A 21865-nucleotide genomic window follows, 5' to 3' on the forward strand; every position below is an offset into this window, starting at 1 on the left:
CACCATGCAAGGGATCCAGCAGTAATGTTTTAGGCCAGGCCTTACAAATGTTCACAAATAAATCAAACAGCACAACACAGGCACCCAGCCCTGCCCTTGGTGTGCCCATTGTCCACCCGTCTGCGAGCCTGCCTGTCCTTTCCTCAGTCCTCACCACTATGGTGAATTGCCTACAGATCTTGCCCATCTATTTCTGCTGTGGAAGTCTGGGGTAGGAGAAGAGGGTACGATAGTAGAGTTATATATAAACCTTTTAGAATTAAAAGTGGAATTTGGTTTCTAGTTTTTATTTTCGTAAGAAGATTTTATTTTTATTCTGCTTATCCCAAATGCCCAATACAAGTATATTTCTCTTTTCAGAAAATATGGGCTCCTGTGTGCAAACGGTATTTTTACACACAAATCCTATTTTAAAGGCACTAGGAAACCTGCCATGAATTTCTGGCTGAGACATTATTCTGTAATTGAGATGCTCCTCCTTCTTCGGTCAGGTTTTCGTAAAGTGGGGCACATCTGTATCATGTGATGCGGCTGCCATGAGCACTCAGTCCTGTGTCCTGTCAACAATAATTGTACTTAGAAAAACCACATTGGCCCTACTGAGGAAAGATGCAGACCCTTCTGGTGGTTGAGGACACACAGCTAAGGCTACCTGAATGATACAGACACTTGTTCCTGATTCTAGGGAAAATAAAAGTGCTCCATAAGCAGTTACACTTGTGGAAAATGGCTCCCCCACACATACTGCACCCTTCCTGGGACAGAGTGACCAAAGGGCGCCCTTCCCTCTTTTCTCTTTTGCCTGGGATGTCAGCCTATCAGGGTCTGTTTGCCTTGCAGGCCTGCAGCAGTCAGGAATGCCTCACCTAGTGAAGTGAAGCCCACCTGGATGGTGCCATGGAACGAATACCTCCAACTCACAGCAGCAGGAGCAGGATGACAGGGAGCTGGATCAAGCCTCCCTAATGCTGATGCTGATGGAAAACCACACAGATGCCAGCAAGAGCACAGCCCAATGCTCACCCTGAATCCTGCGTCAGGCATCACCCGAATGATGCAGCTCATTTGGTCCTCATAACTACCCTGTGACATCCCCACTCTACAGATGAGGTTCCTGAACCACCATAAGGGGAAGTAACCTGCTCCAGGTCAGAGCTGATCCCAGCTGACCACGCCTGGCATCCTCCAGAGGCAAATGCAGCAGGAACGGGGCTGTAAGACAGCCCTAGAAGACCAACACCCTTCTGGGTGCTGACAACCAGTAAATGTTTATCACGTGCCCTCATACCCTTGCCAAGAAACAAAAGACTACTTGGCCCAGAGGAAACCAAGGACAGTTGGCAGCTTCTCGGGCAGCCTAGACTTTATCTGCTTTTATCAGTGCCACAGGGCACCTTCAGTACAAAGGTCTCATCATCAACCAGAGGGAATGAACATGGCTACTTTCTCAGTGGTCACCCACAGCCATTCCCATTACACCCCTTCTTCCTAAAGGAGCCCCAAACGGTCAGCCATCCAGAGGACTCATGCTCCAGGCCCTCCCCACCCCCCTGGGGGGTGAATCTCAGTGGTGGCCATTTAGGAATGGGTGTGTCAAGCATTTCTGGTAGTGAAGTCTGCAGGGGAAGGGACTTCTGGGAAAGTTTTGCACTCTTAACAAGGACACAAGACAGAAAGGCAGGAACAGGCCATCTTCTCGCTCGACCTCTGTGAAAAGGGGATGGTGAGATCTGTAGCAACCATCTTGTCACCACAAGGGGACAGCTCTGAAGACAGAGCCCAACCTGCTGAGGGCTGCAGAGTGACAAGGTGGAGAGAACCTGGATTTCTGTGACATGATTAAGCACTAAAGTAACCAACCCCAGGACCATCCCATCTCCAGACTTGTTAAGGGAGAGGACACTTTTCTTAAAAAAAAAAAAAAAATCACTTTTTAGTTTAATTTGTAACTTGCAGACAAAATATCCTGATTGATACAGAAAGGGACCTAGTACTTGAGGCCCTGCTGTATAAGGTTAAGGATATGGGCTCTGGAACCTAAATAACTCCCTGGTAAGTGATTCCACCACTGACCATCTTTGTGTTGTTCTTGGCCAAAGTCCTAAACTTTGTTTCTTCAAGCTGCAAACGTGGACCTGGTAATACGATCTACCTCACAGAGATATTGTGAGGGTTAAATGTGTTAATCCAGGCTTACAACAGTGGCTGGATCAAAAGCGCTCCGTAAATGTGACCCAAGATAACCACGTGCCAGACACACGACACAGACAGCCACCTGTGGAGCAGCCCTGTCATCACCCTCAGATCTGAACACTCTCCATTTCCTTCCTACCTCAACACACACCCCTCTGCCCCCAGCAGGGCTTCTCAAACCTTCTTGCCCTGAACCAGCCCACAGGCCCCATTTTTCTCTAAAGAAAGCAAACCCATCCCTCACCAGGAAATCACATCAATAAAATGATGCATGCTTCTTTCAATTAAAAAAGCACAATGAATTTACTATATTACTTCCAGAGGAGAAAGACCCTGCATGACCTATTAGGTAGGGCCTTAGAGAAAGGACCTTAAAAAGTTTTTAGTTCAGTGGTTCTCAAAGTGTGGTCCCTGGACCACACAGCATCAGCATCAGCATCAGCTGGGAACTCGTTCAAAATGCAAATTTTGGGATTCTGGGACGACTGTACAGTAGTAGCACTGGGAATCTGTCCCCACACCTGGAAAATAACTGCACTGGCAGAATCTGTCTGATGTAACTGCTCTGGAGCTCTGGAGTCTGTTGAAGACCTGCAACTTCCAGGGGAGATGTGAATGGTAAACAGCAGTTAGTTCTGCCCATCTCCCACTCCCACCCAAGTGGCAGGCAACCTAACTATACAAGTTAAGGAACTACGAAAAGAAGAACAAACTAAACCCAAAGCTAGCAGAAGGAAGGAAATAGTAAGGATGAGAACAAAGATAAATGAAACGGAGAACAGACAGAGAATAGTAGAGAAAAACCCAAGCGGGGACATTACTATTGATTCTACAGAAATAAAAAGGATTATAAGAGAGTGCTATGAGCAACTGTACACTAGCAAATTGGATAACCTAGATGAAATGCACAAATTTCCAGCAACACAAAACCTACCAAGATTAAATCACAAAGAAATAAAGATTTGAATAGACCTATAATTAGTAAGGAGATTGAATCAGTAGTCAAAAAGCTCCTGGAAAAGAAAAGCCTTGGACCCAATTATGGCTTCACTGGTAAATTCTACCAAACATTTAAGAATGAACTAATACCAGTCCTTGGGAAACTTTTCCCAAAAACTGAAGAGAAGGGGGGACATTTTCAAAGTCATTCTACTCAGGGCAGCATCACCTGATACCAAAGCCAGAAAAAGGTGTGCTCACACACACACAGACACACACACACACACACACACACACACACAAACCCTACAGACCAATATCCTTTATGAACGTTGATGCAAAAATCCCCCAAAAAACACTAGCAAACAGAAACCAACAGCACATTAAAAGGGTTATACAGCGTTACCAAGTGGGATTCACTCCTGGAATGCAAGGATGGTACAACACACAGAAATCAATATAATATGTTATGTCAACAGCATGAGGGAAATAACTACATGCATGATCACCTCATTATATGCAGAAAAAACACTGACAAAATTTAACACCTTTTATGATAAAAACACTCAACAAACTAGGAATAGAAGGAAACAAAAGACGTATATGAAAAACCGACAAGGATTATCATACTCAATGGTGAAAAGACCAGTGGTGTTTCTTTTATGAGGAACAAACAAGGACACTTGCTTTCACCACTTCTATTCACCATAGTACTGGAAATTCTAGCCATAACAATTAAGAAAGAAAAAGAAATAAAAGGGGTCCAGGGCTTCCCTGGTGGCGCAGTGGTTGAGAGTCCGTCTGATGATGCAGGGGACATGGGTTCGTGCCCCGGTCTGGGAAGATCCCACGTGCCGTGGAGCGGCTGGGCCCGTGAGCCATGGCTGCTGAGCCTGCGTGTCTGCAACCTCTGCTCCGCAACGGGAGAGAGAGGCCACAACTGTGAGAGGCCCGCGTACCGCAAAAAAAAAAGGGGTCCAAACTGGAAAGAAAAAGGTAAAATTATCTGTTTGAAGATATGCTCTTATATGTAGAAAACCCTAGAGATCACAAAAAAACAAAAAACAAAAACCCTGCTAGAACTAATAAATGAATTCAGCAAAGTAGCAGGATACAAAGTCAACACAGAAAAATCAGTTGCATTTCTGTACATGAACAATGAACAATCTGAAAAGAAAATTACAGAAACAATTTGATTCTCAATAGCATCAAAAAGAATAAAATACTTAGGAATTAACTAAGGAAGTGAAAGACTTGTACAATGAAAACTACAAAACACTGCTGAAAGAAATTAAAGAAGACACGAATAAATAGCAACACATCCCATGCTCATGGATTAGAAAACTTAGTGTTATTAAAATGTTTACAAAGTGATCTACAGGGTGACCTACAGAGTCAATGCTATCTATCAAATCTCAACGACGTTTTTTGCAAAGATAGAAAAATCCTAAAATTTATATGGAATCTTTTTTTTTTTTTTGGTTGCACCACACAGCTTGCAGGATCTTAGTTCTCCAACCAGGGATTGAACCCGGGCCCTTGGCAGTAAAAGCAGAGTCCTAACTGCTGGACCGGCAGGTAATTCCCATGTGGAATATTAAGGGAACCTGAATAGCCAAAACAATCTTGAAAAAGAACAATGCCGGAGGACCCATACTTCTGATTTCAAAGCTTACTACAAAGCTACAGTAGTCAACAGTGTAGCACTGACATAAAAACAGAGATATAGACCAATGGAATGGAATAGAGAGCCCAGAAATAAACCCTTCCATATACGGTTAAATGATTTTTGAAAAGGGTGCCAAGATCATCCAATGGGGAAAGGACAGTCTTTTCAACAAATGGTACAGGGAAAACTGGATATCCACATGCAAAAGAATGAAGTTGAACCCTTACCTAACAGCATATATAAAAATCAACTAACAAAGGATCAAGGACCTAAATGTAAGACCTAAAACAATAAAACTTAGAAGAAAACATGAAACAAAAGTTCCATGACATTGGATTTGGCAATGATTTTTTGGTTATGACACCAAAGGCCCACATAACAAAAAGTAGACAAATTGGACTTCATGAAAATTTTAAAATGTTGTGCATCAAAATACACTAGCAACAGAGTAAAAAGGTAACATACAGGATGGGAAAAACTATTTGAAAATCATATATCTGATAAGGGATTAATATCCAGAATATACAGAGAACTCCTAAAACTCCACCAAGTAACAACAACAACAACAACAAAAACCCCAACCAAAAAAAAAAAAAACCCAACCCATTTCAACAATGGGCAAAGGACTTGAATAGACACTTCTCCAAAGGAGATATACAAATGGCCAATAAACAAAGGAAAAAATGCTCAATATCACTCATCATTAGGGAAATGCAATTCAAAACCAAAATGAGATACCACTTCACACCCATTAAAATAACTACTATCAAACAGAAAACAACAGTGTTGGTGAGGATGGGGAGAAACTGGAACACATGCGCACTATTGGTGGGAATGTAAAATGGTGCAAACACTATGGAAAACAGTATGGTAGTTCTTCAAAAAATTAAAAATAGAATTATCATATAATCCAGCAAGTCCACTTTTGCGTATATATCCCACCAACATGAAAGCAGAGTATGAAAAATATTTGTATACCCATGTTCACAGCAGCATTATTTACAATAGCTAATATGTGGAAGCAACTCAAGTGTCCATCGATGGATGAATGGCTAAGCAAAATATGGTATATGCATACAATGGAATATTTTTCACTCTTAGAAAGGAAGGAAATTCTGACACTGCTACAACGTTGAGGACATTGTGCTAAGTGAAATAAGCTAGCAAAAAACAAATACTATATGACTCAACTTATATGAGGTATCTACAGTAATTTAATCAGTATAATGGTGGTTGCCATGGTATGGAGGGAGGAGAAAGTGTGGAGTCTTATTTAATGGGTATGGAGTTTCAGTTTTTGTGTTTTTTTTTTAAAACCTGAACACAGATATTTTTTTTAAATTAACTTATTTTTGGCTGCGTTGGGTCTTCGTTGCTGTGTGCGGGCTTTCTCTAGTTGCGGCGAGTGGGGGTTACTCTTCGTTGCCGTGTGAAGGCGTCTCATTGTGGTGGCTTCTCTTGTCGCAAAGCACAGGCTCTAGGCGTGTGGGCTTCAGTAGTTGTAGCACACGGACTCAGTAGTTGTGGCTCTCGGCCTCTAGAGCACAGGCTCAGTAGTTGTGGCACAAGGGCTTAGTTGCTCCGCGGCATGTGGGATCTTCCCGGACCAGGGCTGTAACCTGTGTCCCCTGCATTGGCAGGTGGATTCTTAACCACTGCACCACCAGGGAAGCCCTAGAGTTTCAGTTTTACAAGATGAAAACAGTTATAGGGACGTATGGTGGTGATGGTTACACAACAATGTGAAGGTATTTAATACCACTATGTACTTAAAAACTATATATTGGGTTGGCAAAAAAGTGCCTTCGGTTTTTAAGTAAAAATAAAAGACACATTTTTCATTTTCACCAAGAACTTTATCGAACGGCATATGCACCCTTTTGTTCCACTATCTTCTGCCATTTTTCAGGCAACTTTGTAATTCCATCTTTCCAAAACTTTTTATCTTTTTGAGCAAAGAACTGTTCCAGGTGCCTTTTACAGTCTTCCAGGGAACTGAAATTTTTTCCATTAAGAGAATTTTGTAAAGACGGAAATAAATGGAAATCCAAAGGTGCAATGTCTGGTGAATACAGCCGATGAATCAGAACTTCCCAGTCAAGCTGTAACAGTTTTTGCCTGGTCAGCAAAGAAACATGTGGTCTTGTGCTATCCTGATGGAAGATTATGCATTTTCTGTTGACTAATTCCGGATGCTTTTCATCGAGTGCTGCTTTCAGTTGGCCTAATTAGGAGCAGTACTTGTTGGAATTAATTGTTTGGTTTTCCGGCAGGAGCTCGTAATAGAGGACTCCCTTCCAATCCCACCATATGCAACTTCTGTGGTGTGGTTGGTGGTGGTTCATTTCGCTTGCTCCACGATCTCTTCCATTCCACATTATTGTACAGTATCCACTTTTCATCGCCTGTCACAATTTGTTTTAAAAATAGAATGTTTTCATTACATTTAAATAGAAAATTGCATGCGGAAATATGGTCAAGAAGGTTTTTTTCACTTAACTTATGTGGAACCCAAACATCAAAGCAATTAACATCATCAAGCTGGTGCAAATGATTTTCAATGCTTGATTTGGATATTTTGAGTATGTTGGCTATCTCCTGAGTGGTATAACGTTGATTGTTCTCAATTAAAGTCTCGATTTGATTGCTATCAACTTCAACTGGTCTACCTGACCATGGAGCATCATCCAGTGAGAAATCTCCAGCATGAAACTCTGCAAACCACTTTTGACACGTTCGATCAGCCACAGCACCTTCTCCACACACTGCACAGATCTTTTTTTTGCATTTCAGTTGTGTTTTTACCTTTCTTGAAATAACAAAGCATAATATGTCAAAAATGTTGCTTTTTTTTCTTCCATCTTCAATATTAAAATGGCTACACAAAAATCCACCAATTTTGATGTCATTTTTTAAATGCATGCTGATGCAACAGCTGTCACGATACAATCTAACAAAATTGTTTCGAATGAAGTTAAAGACAACCAAGACCTACTAGAGCCATCTTATGGAAACAAACAAACCTTTTGGCCAACCCAGTACTTAAAAACGGTTAAACCTACAGCTGCTAACATACTCAATGGTGAAAAGCTGAAAGCATTTCCTCTAAGATCAGGAACAAGACAAGGATGCCCACTCTTGCCACTTTTATTCAACATAGTTTTGGAAGTCCTAGCCACAGCAATCAAAGAAGAAAAAGAAATAGAAGGAATCCAAACTGGAAAAGTAAAACTGTCACTGTTTGCAGATGATATACTATACATAGAAAATCTAAAGAGGCTAACAGAAAACTACAAGAGTTCATCAATGAATTCAGTAAAGCTGCAGGATACAAAATTAATACACAGAAATCTACTGCATTTCTATACATTGACAACAAAAGATCAGAAAGAGAAATTAAGGAAACAATCCCATTTATCATCTCATCAAAAAGAAAAAAATAGGGAATTCCCTGGCGGTCCAGTGGTTAGGATGCCACGCTTCCACTTCAGGGGGCACAGGTTTAATCCCTGGTCAAGGAACTATAAGATCTCACATGCTGCATGGCACAGACAAAAAAAAAATAAAAAGAACAAAATACCTAGGAAAAAGTCTACCTAAGGAGGCAAAAGACCTGTACTCTGAAAACTGTTAGATGCTTATGAAAGAAAATGAAGACGACACAAACAGATGGTAAGATATCCTGCTTTCTCGGATTGGAAGAATCAATATTGCTAAAATGACTATACTACCCAAGTCAGCCTACAGAGTCAATGCATCCCTATCCAATTACCAATGGCATTTTACACAAAACTAGAACAAAACAATTAAAATTTGTATAGAAACACAAATAGCCTGAACAGCCAAAGCAATCTTGAGAAAGAAAAATGGACCTGGAGGAATCAGGCTCCCTGACTTCAGACTATACTACAAAGCTACAGTAATCAAAACAGTACTGTACTGGACCAAAAACAGACATATAGATCAATGGAACAGGATAGAAAGCCCAGAAATAAACCCATGCACCTATGGCCAATTAATCTACGATAAAGGAGGCAAGAATGTAGAATGTAAAAAAGACAGTCTCTTCAGTAAGTGGTGCTGGGAAAACTGGATAGCTACATGTAAAAGAATGAAATTAGAACATTCTCTAATACCACATACAAGAATAAACTCAAAATGGATTAAAGACCTAAATGTAAGACTGAATATTATAAAACTACACTAAAGGAAAACATAGGCAGAACACTCTTTGACATAAAATCGTAGCAGTATCTTTTTGGATCTGTCTCCTAGAGTAATGGAAATAAAAATAAAAATAAACAAATGGGACCAAATTAAACTTTAAAGCTTTTGCACAGCAAAGGAGACCATAAACAAAATGAAAAGACAACCTACAGAATGGGAGAAAATATTTGCGAACAATGTGACTGACAAGGGATTGATTTCCAAAATATACAAAGAGCTCATATAGCTCAATATCAAAAAAAAAACAAACAACCCAATCAAAAGATGGGCAGAAGATCTAAACAGACATTTCTCCAAAGAAGGCATATAGATGGTCAACAGGCACATGAAAAGATGCTCAACATCATTATTAGAGAAATGCAAATCAAAACTACACTGAGGTACCACCTCACTCTGGCCAGAATGGCCATCATAAAAAAGTCTACAAATAATAAATGCTGGAGAGGGTGTGGAGAAAAAAGAACCCTCTTGCACTGCTGGTGGGAATATATATTGATACAGTCACTATGGAGAACAGTATGGAAATTCCTTAAAAAACTAAAAATAGAGTTACCATATGATTCTGCAATCCCACTCCTGGGCATATATCTGGAGAAAACTATAATTCAAAAAGATACACGCACCCCAATGTTCACTGCAGCACTATTTACAATAGCCAAGACATGGAAGCAACCTAAATGCTCATCGACAGATGAATGGATAAAGATGTGGTATGTATACACAATGGAATATTCTCAGGCATAGAAAAGAATGAAATAATGCCATTTGCAGCAACATGGATGGACCTAGAGATTACCATACTAAGTGAAGTGAACCAGACAGAGACAGACAAATATCATATGATATCGCTTATATCTGGAATCTTAAAAGAAAAAAAAAAAAAAAAAAAAAAAGAAGATAAAAGTGAACTTATTTCCAAAATTACAGTTACCAAAGGGGAAAGGGGGTGTGGGGAGGGATAAAAAAGGACGTTGGGATTAACATATACACATTACTGTATACAAAACAGATAAACAACGAGGATCTACTGTATAGCACAGGGAACCATACTCAACATTTTGTAATAATCTATAAGGGAAAAAAATCTGGAAAAGAATATATATATATATATATATATATGTATATGTATAACTGAATCACTGTGCTGTACACCTGAAACTAACATGATATTGTAAATCAACTATACTTCAATAAAAAACAACAAAAAAACAGTTAAGATGGTAAATTTTATGTTAAGTGTATTTCAGCACAATAAAAGAATTTAAAAGATAAAAGAAATCCAAATTCTCAAGCCCCATGTCAATGTGCAACAAATCTCCAGGCAATTCTGATGCTCCAATACAGTTTGAGAACCACCGGTCCAATTTCAACTCCCCAACTTTAAAAAATTAATTAATTTTATTTTGGCTGCACTGGTTCTTCATTGTAGCACACGGGCTTCTCTAGTGCGGTGTGCGGGCTTAGCTGCGGTAATGTGGGATCTTGGCTCCCCAAGCAGTCCTCGAATCCTGGCCCCCTGCATTGGGAGCGCAGAGACTTAATCACTGGACCACCAGGGAAGTCCCGTCAACTCCCCAACTTTATAGATGAGGAAAACAAAGACCCAGAGAGATACTACGACTGGCTGAGGTAGGATTTCAGAATTCCTGGGAGCCATTTAGTGCTTTCGCCGTTATACTTCTGTCCCTGGCAGACTAACGTACACAGTGAGGCATGACAGACAGAACTGACTCCCAAAGATGTCCAACCTCATCCTCAGAACCTTTGCCTCACAGCAATGGGACTTTGCAGATGGGGAGGGTAAGGTGGATTATCCAGGTGGCCCCAATCTAATCACATGGTTCCATAAAGTAAAGAACCTCTCCCAGAAGTATCAGAGCTGCAGGCTTTAGGGAGATGTAATGATGAAAGCAGGGTCAGAGAGATGCAACACTGCTGGATTTGAAGATGGAGGAAGAGGCCATGAGCCAAGAATGTGGGCAGCCTTTAGAAGTTGGAAAAGACAAGAAAAATTCTTCCCTAGAGCCTCCAGAAAGGAACACAGCCCTGCTGATGCCTTAATCTGAACTGTAAGATAACAAGTGTGTGTTTTCAGCCACTGAGTTTGTGGTAATATGTTACAGCAGTGATCGAAATCTAGTAAGTGGGGGTTTCCTGAGAATCTCACAGTAAGAGAAGCAACAGTTCATTTTCCTGTTACATCCCTCAGTGTAACAAGCTTCTCCCTCATGGAAACCCCCACATTTCACTCACTGTTTACTAGGCATCAGACTTGTCTGGCATCAGATCAGTGACACTGGAACTGGAAGGGACACGGGGTCTGTCTTCAACACCTTTTTTTTTTCTGGTTCAAGAAAGAGGCTAGAAGCAAGGTGACCTGCTGAAGATCCCATAACTAGAAGTACCAGAACTTAGAACTAATAAAGCCTCTTTTCTTCTGAATCCCAAGGTTCAACCATTCTTTATACCACACCGTGCTGCCTTCTAGTCCCCTTCATTTACTCAACTATCCAACATTTGAAAAGTACTTCCTACATGCCAGGTGCCAAAGACAATATAAAAACTTATCTGTATAATAGCTTCTGTTTCTATTCGCCCCTTCTATCCTAAAATCAATACCCAGGCCAGTACCATTTCCAACTGGATTTTTTGTTCTTTAGTTTTTACCTGAAGAAACTATGTATACTACCACTCTCTCATAGTGCGAATAATTTAATAAAGTCAGTGTACAGCTAAATGTCCTTTGTTTTTGACGCCACTGTTACACGTTTAATGATATTCATCGCCAGGAGAGATAAGTTCACACAATACTGTTCCCCACACAAGTGAGACACACAGTGGGACTTTTCGATCATGGTTTCTAAACCAAAGTACTTTTTAAAACAAGCAACGGTGCAAACATCTCAACAGTGAATCTTTTGTTTATTTAGGGGGGAATAAAGGTTATTTTTAAGCAACTGTGCATTTCTTGATACTGTAAATCTTGGGAAATACCGGAGGTGGCAAATTGCTGGAGCCGAATCACCTAGAAGCAGTTTAGTCCATTTCCAAAGGGAGCGCTGAGGGAGAATTCTGCATGCCTCTTCGTTACAGAAATGTCTTTCCTGTGAGAGGTAACGGCGACCTGAATAGTCGCTCTGTGTAACAGGCATCTCTGAGCAGCCTCAGCGCGCGGCAGCGTCCGGGTCAGGGCACTGTTAGTGCTGATGATGGTCAGCTCTGTTAGAGCTTCTCACAGATCACAGGCGTTGCCACTGCTGTGCCCAAGATGGCTTTCAGCCAGCATCGCACACACTTCTGCTCGCGCTTACAGTACTAACTTTTTCATGTCTGCCCACCCTCCACCCCCCACAAACGGCGAGGCTCATTCTTGCACCCTCAGGGCCCGGCACACTGTAGGAACACTGTGAATGTGGGCTGATGGAGTGAGCGCGATGCGATGCCTGACACACTTGAGGGCGTGAAGATAACTCCCGAGAATACGCTTCAACATGAGTTAAAAAGCTGGTGCTAGTAGAGTGTGGAACATGTGGAACAAGGTATGTGTTAATTTTTGGCCACCAGCAAGATCTTCCTTTTCCTTTTAATTACGCCTTCCATATCTAGGACAGAAGCCTCTGCTGCCCGAGCAGTGTACTCCAGCCACGTGGCAGCGACACAGTCTACCTGTAAAGAGCTGCCCTTTAAGGGCCTGGGAGCAGCTTTCTTTGAGGCAACGCTGCACCCTGTCAATTTTCTTTCAAGAGCGCTTCAAGGTGTTGGCCAAAGCAATACATATAAAACCCTCTATGTTTGGGGTTCTTGCTTCCTTAGCGTTAGATAATCTCTTTATGTCCCCTGAAAGCTCATGAGACCAGCTGGAAAGTTCTGCTGCTGTTTGCCATTCTCAAGACCTGGAAGAAGGGATTGGCACCAGCCTCTGGAGCCCACACCACAGCCCAGAGCACCACTAAGGCTTCAGAGCCACCCTCAAGCGGGAAAGACACCCAGTCCTTCCACATCCATTTACTCAGTGCCATGAGAGGTATATATTTTAAAGTAGCATCTATGTCCCATAGCTGTTCCAGCAAAACCATTAAATCTTAAAAAATTATAATGATACTAGTTTAAATGCCATCAGTCATGTCAGCAGCATTCACTGGTTAACAGCTAACTGTGCCTTAAGACAAAAGCTCCCGGTCTGACTGGCTTTTCAGAATAAACATGGATGGTCTAATGTAAACACTACCCTCGTGTGAAGCAGCACAGGGGCCAACGGAAAGAGAACCTGAGGGTGTCAGCTCTTGCGTGAAAGCTAAAAAAGTCACATCAATTTTATCATCTGCAAAATGGGGCTAACAATACAGCTTACCCTTGAACAACTCAGGTTTGAACTGCTGGGTCTTATATGTGGATGTTTTTCAATAGTAAACACTACAGTAGTACACAGTCCGTGGTTGGTTGAATCTGCAAAAGTGGAGGAACCGAGGGTATGGAGAGCTGACTATCAGTTATACTCGGATTAATCCCCGTGCTGGTCAAGGGTCAACTTTGTTTTCCTTCCTCATAAAGTTGTTCGAAATAACTGTGAGAGTGTTTTATAAACTAGAAAGAGTTATATAATTGTTAGGACTTACGTGTTTTTTTTTTTTTTTCGCCACACCATGCGGAATGCAGAATCTTAGGTCCATGACCAGAGATCAAACCCGTGCCCCCCTGCAGTGTAAGCACACAGAGTCTTAACCATTGGACTGCCAGGGAAGTCCCTATAATGTGTCATATTTTGGGCAGTTACTGATGTCAAAATTAGAAAACACATACCAAGTAGATTCTATTAAATTAAGACAAACTAAGTTTAAAAATGGTTTTTTGGAACTAATTTTTTCCTTTAGAATACTGCCTGAAACAAGCAGACCCTGGGTGGTCCTGAGCATCTGCTGTCAGTCTTTTTGTAATTTGAGTTGCTGTGTGTGTTTCAACAGTATTTCACCTCTGAGGGTGTGTATGGACAGCTCTTGGCCAAATCTCTGAACACTGCAACTCTTAGCTACTATTCACTATTACTTTCATTTTATTTCCCCTCCTAATTCTATCCTTGAACAATTCAGATTAATGGGAAGTATTTTTAATGTTTTGTGAAGCACTTTTGCATTGGAAGGAAAGGTTTTAAATAAACAAGGAGGGGCTTCCCTGGTGGCACAGTGGTTAAGAATCCGCCTGCCAATGCAGGGGACACGGGTTCGAGCTCGAGCCCTGGTCCGGGAAGATCCCACATGCCACAGAACAATTAAGCCCGTGCGCCACAACTACTGAGCCTGCGCTCCAGAGCCTGTGAACCACAACTCCTGAAACCCGGCACCTAGAGCCCCTGCTCTGCAACAAGAGAAGCCACCTCAATGAGAAGCCCGCGCACCACAACAAAGAGTAACCCCCGCTCTCTCCAACTAGAGAAAGCCCGCGCACAGCAACAAAGACCCAACACAGCCCAAAATAAATAAGTAAAATAAATAATAATAAAATTAAACAAACAAACAAGGAATAAAACAATCAAGTACAAATTAAACACTAGCAGGAGGTCAAAAGTGTCCAAAGCTGAGCAAAACCCGAGTGAGGAAAAGGGCCCTGTGGCTGGCCTGCTGTGCTCTGTAGGTACTGCCCCCTGCCTGTTACGTGATGCCGACTCAGGCTGTCTGCACCAGTGTCACCTGCCACGGGCTCCTAGGCACAGTTCTGCCAGCCTGTCCCCACCCTTGTTATGCAACCCCTCACTCACGTTAGGATAATCGACAATAATTTCCACCTCTGCTCTGGACCCTCACGATGAGGGGCTGAGACCCAGCTGGTGGTACTGCTCCTCACAACAGACCCAGAGCCGAGCGGCTCATCTTCTCTGCCTCCAGGACAGAGTCATCTGCTTCCCCTCAAAACCAGGAGAGAAAACACACATGCACAACTTTCTTTAATCCACTGTCATCTTTTAGATATAAAAATTTGGGATAAAATCACTCATTTAGATTCCCATTTTCCTCCCATAAAAACCCCAGTCAAAAAGTGGTTCTGCTGCTGACCCTGAAAAATATTAGTTTCTTTGAGAAAGCTTTTCAAACCACATTATAAACATACAAAAAATGTCTTTGTGGCTGAGTGGGAGTTGAGGGGTGACTGGCCCTGGAAGTGGAACAAAACGCATGACAGCATGACCAAGGTCAAAATCTAAGTGCGGCTGTTCTGGCAGCATCTCCCAGCTACATCCCTGGCCTCTGTTTTGATCCACGAGGAAAGCCTGTTCCCTGAATTCCCTTCCTACTGTCTTTGTACTTGCAGATGGGTTTACACTGAAGTTTTGATGCTTTGAATTAGGCTACAAGGTTTGGGATTAAAGGACTTTTTTTTTTCATTAACAATGTCCTTTCTTGTTTTTCTGTACTTCGTCTGCCAAACAGAGGAGGCCAGAATTTACCTACAACCTTGAGCACATGAAGAATACATTTAGAGTGCACATGCCTTTCTACGATGGATTCGTTTACTTTACCATTCAGCAAACAGATAACGAAAACTTATTAGGTCTAAGATGCAGCTGGGGAAGGGTGTCTTTTCTCTAGAAGATTCTATCACATCTCTTTTGTTGTTGTTGCTATTTTACAAATCTGGACTTTCACACGTTAGGTGCCCTGGAAGTAAGGCATCTGTTGTGCCTCCGTAAGAGGTGAAGGTGAGTAACCACTGGCTAACAGTAAAAAGCCAGGCTGGTGCTTCTTTACAGAATCACGAAATACAAGTTATTCTACTGAAAATGAAGAAAGGATTTTGACTTCCTAATGAGCTGTTCTTGGGACTTTTAATTTGCTTTATTAACACGTCAATTCTGAGTCTACAGCATAGAACTGCAAAGTCGAGAAACTGGAAACATGGGCTAGAAGAAAATTAATAAGAACCCAATTAGTTTGGTCTGGGTCGGCTCAAGTTTTCTCTATTCCTTATCTTTCCCTCTAATATCCTGGTTTCTCTAAGGTTGTAAGAGACCGTATGATCAAAGTGCCTTTGATTCTCAGTGGTCTTTGCCTTGATATTTAAGTTTTCTTAAATGGTACCAACTTCAGAAACGTAATCGTCTTTCCTTCTTATAAATTTTACCTGCCTATGTGCCAGGCAAGGGGGCTGAACTGAAGATCAAAAGTCTGCCATTGGGGAACTTATGGAATGGTTTGTAGGTAAAACACCAACATTGTGATGTGTTAAGAGGTAAACAGTACTTTAGAGCTTAGAGGTAGTATCCCTGACCTAGCAAGGCAGGTCAGGAAAGCATTCAGATGTCAGGGCGGAAAGTACAAACTGCCTTGTAGGAACAAGCTCTCAGGGTGTGGAGAGCTGACACAGTGGAGCAGGATTCTGAAGGGGCAGAGAGCTGAGGAGCAGGAATGTGGGCTCAAAGATGGCCTGTTGCTGGGTTAGGCATGTCATGGAAGAGTTTGGGTCTGGGGGTCTGGGGTGGAAGTGCATACAAGAGGCTGCACTTAGAGATCTGGAGATAAAACCAATAGGACTTGGTGATAAGCTACAGCCACGGGGGTCTGAGATGGGGGTCTGAGATGGGTCTCGTGAGCCCTAGGTGTGTGTGGCATAAGTGGCGGGACCCTCACTTGGCAGGCACAGTGGAAGGGGAGCCCTTCCAGCATCTGTGCAGCAGGACTCGGATGGGGAGAGGACACAAGTGGCCTCTGCTCTAAAAGCTACTTACTCTTAGAAAAATTCCATTTAAGAATAGAATGTTCTGGACTTTGAGCAATATCTCAACTGGAATGATGAGGAAAGGGTTTTATTTCAAATGACATTTTCTGGGTAACTGAAGGTAAAACTAGAAACCCTTTCTGGAACACATGAGTCTACACTATTTTGAATTGAACTGATTATTCTCTATTGCCTCAGAGTGATGATTCTATTATTAGGAATACTCTTGTAAGATACTAGGTAGAGACTAGGCTTTTTTTAAAAAAAAAAAAAAATCAAAGTGACTCGGAGGTATAACTTAAAACTTGGTTTTCAAAATAAATCCCTGCTATCAAGCTTTTTTCCTTATCATTTTCTTGTTTATCCTAAAGTGGAGGGGAGAAAACAATCCAGTTAAAGACACGTTCCAGTTCGTTGCTGACATCTCCTGACTTTGCCTGCCTTATATTCAGTGGGCTCTTTTTCTTGGCTCCTGCCTCAAATATAGGCAGCCTAAAAAGAGACAAAGACACAAAAAGAGAAAAATGGAGAGACAGCTGGGTTGGAGAGGAGGCTCTGGGTTCCTTCCTGGGTGGAGCTGTCCAGGGAAGTGGCAGTGGAGGTGGACCCGCAGCAGGGGCTCCACAGGAGACAGGAGTCCGGCCCTGCCTCCTCCGCTAGACCAGCTTGGGCCAGTTAATTAATTTCAGCCTCAATTTCGTCTCAACAGTAAACCGAGAACAGTACCCAGATGGGAAAAAAGGAGGAGGGTGGAGAATCTTTTAAGAAAATGAGTGAGGAAAACAAACCAAAAATCCCCCCAAATCAACCCAGAATGTGCTCGACAGTGAAGGAGAAGAGTATTTTTTAAATAACGTGTAGGGTATTCCTAAGACACTCTGTATAAAAACAGAAGGGATGGGACTTCCTTGGCAGTCCTGTGGTTAAGACTGCACTTCCACTGCAGGGGGCACGGGTTCAATCCCTGGTTGGGGAACTAAGATCCCGCATGCCACGTGGCCAGGAAAAAAAAAATTGATTAAAAAAAAAAAAAAAAAAAAAGAAGTAGGGAAAATGAGGGCCTAGCAGCAGTCCCAGGATGGCCTCTTGAACAGCAGAGACCTTTGGGCTTATCTGCAAGGACACAGGAAGCCGGGGATGGCAGTGCAGGCATCCAGGAGGAGCTAGCTTGTAAAACAATCCACTACTAATGCTTACACCCAGCAATGCTGCCACTTTCAAGCACTTGTTTTGAACATTTATCTTTATTACAACAGCATTTTTTTAACAGGACAGGCACAGTATCTAACGACTTTTTAAAAACGATGATAATGTTCTCGAAACATGTATTAGTACAGGTACTAGTAATTATTTCTACCGAGGTGCTCACAAAGCTTAAAGTTTTAATGATCACATATGGAAGGAACTTCAAACGTGGATATGGTGGGCACAGATGCTGGCCATTCACTGTGGGTTTTAAATATCCTATAATTCCCTACCTAATTCTCATTCTCCTGGGTTAAATGGTCTTCAGATTCGGCAATAACAAATTCACAGAGTCAAAACCAAAGCAATACACAGCAATTTCCCAGATAAAAATGGATCTACCTGCCACAATTAAGTTAAAACCAGTCTTCATCCCTGCCCCCCTTCTAGAATATAAAAGCATTATAAAAGAAGGCTTAGTTTAATCATTTTTCTCTTGATCTTAAAATGTACATTGCTATGTAAATACATATTCTTCATAATTCCACTTACAAGAAAGTCAACACAGGCCTCAGTAATGATGTTTCTTTGGCTTAACCAGACTTTGGTTTTTTTCCTGAAACAGTCTGCATTTTATCTAACTCACAGGTACATATATTGCATTAAAACAATTGTAATCAGAGGTTTTCTTTTACAGCTGGAGAAGAAAGCTGTAACTCTGTTGAGAACATTATATATTTTGTCTGAGGGGATTTTCCACATGGTAGGAAGAAAAGGGATGTGTGCCCTTTAAGAAGTTAGAAAGGAGGTTTAAGGCAGTAATTAGCATGTTCGCTCTGAATAGCAGCTGAGAACCTGAGAAAGGCTAGCTCAGCAGGAGGAGGAGCCCCGCGGCAGCCCTGTGAGAAGAAAGAGAACAGCTTTCTCTAAGTGTACAGATAAATGCTTATAGACAGAGTTTAAAACACTGAAATTTAAGCTGCACAAGACTACATACTAGCTTAATTTTTTTACCCTTTGCTCAAACAGTGGATTGGCCTACAAGGAGAAATGATTGCCTTTTGTGCTTTCTAAATCTAAAAAGGCATTTAAAAAAAAACAAACATCTTTATTGGAGTATAACTGCTTTACAATGGTGTGTTAGTTTCTGCTTTAGAACAAAGTGAATCAGCTATACATATATCCCCATATCTCCTCCCTCTTGCCTCTCCCTCCCACCCTCCCTATCCCACCCCTCTAGGTGGTCACAGAGCACCGAGCTGATCTCCCTGTGCTATGCGGCTGCTTCCCACTAGCTAGCTATTTTACAGTTGGTAGCGCACATATGTCCATGCCACTCTCTCACCTCGTCCCAGCTTACCCTTCCCACTCCCCATGTCCTCAAGTCCATTCTCTACGTCTACGTTAAAAAGGCATTTTTTAAAAGAAATTACCTGCCAGGAAAGTGACTCTCACTCAGTATAATCCTGCTCCTCTCCACTGATCATCCAACACCGAGTTGGGTCTATGCATCCAGAAAGGCGCTTATATTTAACTGTTTACAATTTCAGTGGCAGAAATGATGAACCTGCTGCCACAACAGGCCTCCTCTGGCAAGATCTCAAATCTCTGCAGCTTATACTGGAACTTAAAGCTCCAAAGAAGTTCCAAACTCTTGGAGATCTTTTTCCTTATTTTCACTGCCTCTCTTCCTACTTGCATTTGTTTTATACTTGACCAGATCTGCTTCCACCTCACCCACCCCCATCTTCCCAACAGAACAAATGAGTATTGCAAGTCAAGATCTTGTCAGGCAAAGCCACCCTAATTCCTGGAAGTGGCAGGTTCTTTAAGGGCAGGGGCAGCCTAAAAAGGGACCGACAGCAGAGGCACTTTTATATGGGGGCATAGTCCCAGCAGAAAGGAACTTTAAAAAATGAGGACATCTTGGCATATTTAAGCTACTGCCATGCCAATTCAACTATCCATAGGGTCACTGGTCCCCACACCCTAGAGCCAGATCCCACCAACCCTCTCAGCAGGCTTTATGGGGCCACTTAATGAGGTGATAATGTGTGAGACACCTCACAGGGCATTTCAGGTCCTTCCATACCTTGACTTCCCAGAAACCCTGCACTGGAAAAAAAAACTTGGTCCAAACCTAGAATGGAAACTTTGATACCAAAGTTAGTTGACTAGCTAAACACTGAGTTTTCAGAGTTGATTTCAGTCTGTCACCTGTCCCGGCATCACCAGAAGTGTCGTGGCCGCCACCCAGAAAGACTGAACATGCAGCATTCCAGGTGTTTCTTCCTGCCAAGAAAGTCTAACAGCTATTGGCTCAATCCACCTTCGTGGATGGGGACACTTTCTTCTTCATTTCAAGAGCAGGAAGATACTCAGCAAAAGGCCAATCCTCACTTCAACAGATGGAGAAAATGGGTACTTGGAAATAATATGACCAAGATCAGAATAAATTAAATTCAATGACTACCTCCCCCACCTTCAATTTTTTAATGTCAAGTGACTGTTCGACTTATCTCATTTTACCCCTTACAACCTGACAGGGTAGATCAGTTATTATCTCCATTTCACAGGTTAAGAAATTAGGTTGGGAGAGGCTGAAGTGACTTGTCTACCACTACAATTTTCCAAGAAGTCAATCCCTAACAGTATTTGGATGAAGGAGAAAATGAGATCTGTAACGTTCTGTAATCGTCACTCCTCCCCAACAATCTCTTCTAGTGTCTTCGAAGACCATCTGTGGAGTAAATCCAAGAGCCTTTTTTGCTCTCCTTCTGGTACCTGTTCTCTGGGCAGCCAGGTCAGGACACAGTATTTACGTGATGAAAGGTGGTTCCACCATATATGTGGGTTTTCTTTCATGAGTGAGATTACAAAGAAGCAACAGAAGATGGGGTTTCATAATTGCCAAGTCAAATTAAGGAGCTAAGGCAACAATTGGTGACCACCTGTGTGTGTGTGTGGGGGGGGGGGGGCTACATTTCCTGGGCTTCTGAAAGTTAATTTGGAAGGTTTTTTTTTTTTTTTTGCGGTACATGTACCTCTCACTGTTGTGGCCTCTCCCGTTGCGGAGCACAGGCTCCGGATGCGCAGGCTCAGCGGCCATGGTTCACGGGGCCCAGCTGCTCCGCGGCATGTGGGATCTTCCCGGACCAGGGCACGAACCCGTGTCCCCTGCATTGGCAAGCGGACTCTCAACCATTGCGCCACCAGGGAAGCCCAATTTGGAAGGTTTTGAATGGAGAGTCTTCCAGAGCTGAGCAATGAGATCTTGTTGGCATATTCAACTTAAATGGAATTCTCTTTTTTGCAAAGTGTGGGTGGGGTAGATGGTATGGGAGAATGGAATTCCCTTGCTGGAGAGGTAGCATCCTTGGAGGTGACTGGCTTTAATGAGGAAAAGGTCTGCAGCACTGCAAAGCCTCGCCTGCCAGGAGGCGGCAGCAGCAGTGTATAAGGATGCCACCCACAACGACATGGTAGCTTTGCATGTTGCTCCTCAGTTTCTACTGTAGGTGCTTTGCCTATACCCCTGGGTTGACATGTCACTCTTGGAGAGTACCTGGACCAGAGTGAAGGTGCAAATATTAATGACTGTTTGCGTCCACCTGTAAGGGATAAGGGGACAGAGGTAGTGACACTGAGAAAGCCAGGGAGGGTTTGTTCAGAGAAGAGAATTAAGAGTGTGCTCCTGGCGGACTGTGAGTTTCAGAGTGCTTGATGGAAGGGTTTGGGAAAGCGGGAAGGTGTGGATCGTGACATGGGCCTATTTTTCCCACCACTCACTCTGAGCTTTGGGCTGGTCCAAGCGCACAGTAACTCTGGGCAGGTCGGGCCTCCGGAGCCTTCCCGACTCACCTTTCCCCTCGCCCAAGTTAGGTGCAGCTTTTCGGTGTTTACACAGACCCCACACCCTCACAGTCCTTACACACGTGCTGATCT

The 21865-nt window shown here is 42.5% G+C and overlaps 1 protein-coding gene across 4 annotated transcripts in view; it reads right to left on the reverse strand.

Moving 5' to 3' along the window:
• Window positions 1–21865, reverse strand: part of TCF20 (transcription factor 20) — a 167681-nt gene that overhangs the window by 16195 nt on the left and 129621 nt on the right. The window lies entirely within an intron of this gene.

Source organism: Kogia breviceps, chromosome 12, assembly GCF_026419965.1.
Source record: "Kogia breviceps isolate mKogBre1 chromosome 12, mKogBre1 haplotype 1, whole genome shotgun sequence".
NCBI lineage: Eukaryota > Metazoa > Chordata > Mammalia > Artiodactyla > Physeteridae > Kogia > Kogia breviceps.